The sequence below is a fragment of the Babylonia areolata genome, chromosome 15 (assembly GCF_041734735.1).
Source record: "Babylonia areolata isolate BAREFJ2019XMU chromosome 15, ASM4173473v1, whole genome shotgun sequence".
Lineage (NCBI taxonomy): Eukaryota > Metazoa > Mollusca > Gastropoda > Neogastropoda > Buccinidae > Babylonia > Babylonia areolata.
In genome coordinates this window covers 3569675-3573547 of record NC_134890.1, presented here as the reverse complement: position 1 = coordinate 3573547, position 3873 = coordinate 3569675, and positions in this window count along the sequence as shown.

Below are 3873 nucleotides of genomic sequence, written 5' to 3'. Positions count from 1 at the left end.
TTCTCTGTTTAGATGTGTTGTTTTTTAAATGTAAGCTTCAACCAGTGTTCAATTAGTATGTTGGACCCATTTAGTCGTTTTTCACTTTTTCATTTTTTGCTTTGACACACGTCACAGTTCGCTCTTGACGGGGTTTAAATTTTCAGTCGTCTATGTTTTCAGTGTTCCATTTCATTCATTTTGGACGTCAGTCAATGACGTAAATTCCCGTGGAGGTTTTTCCACTGTTCTAGAACAGTCTATGGGACGCGTTCTTTTTCCCTTTTCTCCACTGAAGGGTTAGGGATTTAAAGTTGAAACAGGCCATTTTTTCGCATTTTGTTTTTCGCAAAGGATATTTTGGGAGTTCATTCACCCCTAATGGTCAACCCTGTTTTTCTTCCAACAAGTACGGGCACTGACAAATTTGGGGGCCTCTCCGTTTTTGACAGTATTTTACAAAGCCACTTATTCTATATCTGTTTTTTTATTTTTGATTTTCCATGCTGAAAATCGTGTACTGTTACATTTTTTACTGACTCCGGGAATAGCTTCACATTTCAGTGTGCTAAGTACTTTAAGATGTGTGTAGTATTCTTTGTGGTGATTTTCAAGTAATATTGGAAAAAATATGTTTAAAAAGGGGTTTTTTAAAAAATCGGGATGTATCCATTCTGGGAATTGAAATTTTGTATCATGCTCTCTCTATATGCTTACTCCAGTATTTTGCTACATGGTAACGATTCATTTAATCACTGACACAAATAATTTAAATAATTTTTATTACTGTCATGACTTTCCCAAAAAATGCTTAGCATCAACCACTGTTTAAATGTATTGGAAATTGTCATTTGATGTCCAGTGTTTGGTCTTCTACACCTGTATTATATATGCATTATGTTATGTTATTTTGTTGCTTATATCATGTTCATATTTATACATGTGCCTACTATTCACTTTGTATTACTGAATATACTTTGTCGTTTATGTCATTTTCAGGCATTGTCTTCTTCTCTTTAGCTCCTTATAACTATTGTAAAACGAAACAATAGGAAAACCATTTTGTGACATGGCCATCTATATGTCCCTGGGCCTGTGTGTGGATCCTTTTTATCCCTTCTTTGACTTCATACTCTTGTGATTCGGTAAATCAGTTAATTCTTTTGTACCGTCCCTTTTATATACCACTCGGGTTTACAACACTGCTACAAAGTGACGTCGCGAACAGGATAAGATCCCACCCCACAGATCCAAAATTATTCTTTAATGTATTTAATCCTCTTATCCAAAATTCATTAAAACAAAACCAACCCTTACACCAACTCATTAGGTCATTGCCACATATACATAAATGTGATTCCATTGATGATTATAGAACCATGTGTAAACTGGTCTGAAAATTCACAGACATCTACACTCAATTATGATTCTGACGACGGTGACCAGCTGTAGTTGTATTTGACAGAAACATTCACATTCATCTACCATCATTGATTCCGATTGATGATTTCAGAAACCAGCTGTAGTTGTATTTGACTGACAAATTCACATACATCCCACCCATCATTGTGATTCCGATGAAGATGAAAGGACCAGTTGTAGTTGGTTAAAAAACAAACGATAGGTATTTACCGTGAGGGGAGAAAACTGAAACTGGAACTCAGATCTTTTAATAAAGGTAAAAAGAATAAGCTGTCTTGTTTATCTCCCACCATGCCCTCGCAAGAAATCCACACTGACCACAGAACAAAAAGGAAATCAGGAATGAAGAGTGTGATGATGAAGATAAAGAAGAAGGGGCAGGGGGAAGTGAATGAAAAAAACCTTAAAGTAAACAAATTATCTTTTAAGGACAACTTGAGAAACAAATCGAGTTAAATTTAACACCAAAACAACAACAACAACAACAACAACAACACCACACCACACACTTTTATTAAATTGGGTATTTCATTCGGTAAACACAAAATGACAAAGGTAAAATTATAGATCAGTTCTCGGGTAGGCAGTATATTTCATACATTTGTTCCTCGAATGTACCTTACTAAGAATTTCATCGTAATGCATCCTGAAATATACAAAGAAATACAATAGTACATATATGGTGTGTGTGTGTGTGTGTGTGTGTGTGTGTGTGTGTGTGTGTGTAGTGTGTGTGTGTGGTGTGTGTTTTAATTCTGATATACAGGCATAACGGTAACGCTGACTGTTTTGTGTGTCGTTTCTTATCATTGGCTTTTTGCCTCTAAGTTGTATGTAGTATAATGGAGAGAGAGACGAGAGAGACGATGAGGCTAGGAGAGAGAGATGAGAGAGTGAAGAGAGAAGAGAGAGAGGTTTTTTTTTTTTTTTTTTTTTTTTTTTTTGTGCCCCATCTCTGCACCGTTTCATTACTCCCACGCGCTCATTTAGATTTCCCCATACACGTCCACAGCCGGGTTCGTCCGTCACAGTTCCAGTGTCGGCAGTCCGCAGGGAACCATCGAAGTTAGGTCACAGGAGGCCACACACCAGAGGAGACCCTGCACTGCTGCTGAGTCGCCTTCGGTGATCTGATTTAGCGTACTAGGACACCACCTACTAAGCCCCCTACTAACGACAATAATGGCTTAGTCGCGGAGGTCAGACTGATGTGAGCGACCCTCCAGAGTGGAAACCGCCACCACGTCCCTCAAAAAACAGCCCCCATGAATCTGCCGACACTGAAGACATTGACAGGACTCACCCAAGCACAGAAGTGGAGGGGTATCGAAACTGAGGTCACCATGAGAGCAGGGTATGAAAAGGCCACAGACTTTGAGACTGTTTATATTGATGATGATGGAGGAGGAGGATAGCGATGACGATGTTGCTGTTAAAGACCATTTTGGTTTGGGACTGCGTGACAAGGCTCTACTCTACGCTTCCTGTCATAATGATGTCCCCGGCATTATCCAGGCCGAGAGATAGAGACACTTGCGGTGTTGGTCAGGTAATTAGACCAACACACCCAAAGACGGCTCATTGAAGTAGATGACACTCGACTGTGTGGTCCCAGTCTCCCCATTTAAGCCCACAGCACACTCAACTCTGGGTAGGAGCTGGCCAACGGGCCGAAAACCCCACCGCCGTTGGGATTCGAACCCGCGTCCTCCCAGCCGTCTGTCCGCGACGCTTACCACTTCGCCATGGCGGCTGATCAGAGAGAGACGTCTTTGTGTGTGTAGTAGAGGGAGAGAGAGAGATGACAATTTCTCTTGTGCTCTCGAGTACTGTTTCAAAAGCAGAGGCAATCCGTGCATTAAACTATTGGTCACAGTTGTTTCACGGTGTGCCTGCAAACTTCAGACAATTCAGAAAACGGCTACCTCAGAAAAATGAAAAACGTCTTTCTGTGTGTTGTGTGTGTGGTGTGTGTGTGTGTTTTTGGTGTGTGTGTGCGTGTGTGTGTGTGTGAAAGAGACAGAAAGTAAACTTGAATTCTTTGTCATCAAAAAACAAATCACTTTACGGAAATGCATGTATAATGAAAAATATATATTTAATCAATCAAAGATGATAAGTACAAGGGCATTCCATGTATTTTCAAAAAGGATGCAATGGAGGATAGTGAGACATGTTTCAAGGTAAATGAATGAACCTACCTCACGACTGATTACAACTGATTACCAAAGCTTGACAGTCTGTGCATTTTGGAAATCACATCATACTTTAAGCTTAATACTCTCGTAAAATAATTGAAATAAACTTTACAGTTTAGAGTCGTTGAGAAACGCTTTCCTTATTGTTTAAACAACTAGCAAAACAACACCACAATAAAGCAATTGTTCCAAACACTTCAAAGCCTGTCGTGTGTGTACAGCTGACATTACCGAGTTACAACGTAATCAATGTTTTATACCAACAAGTCATCTT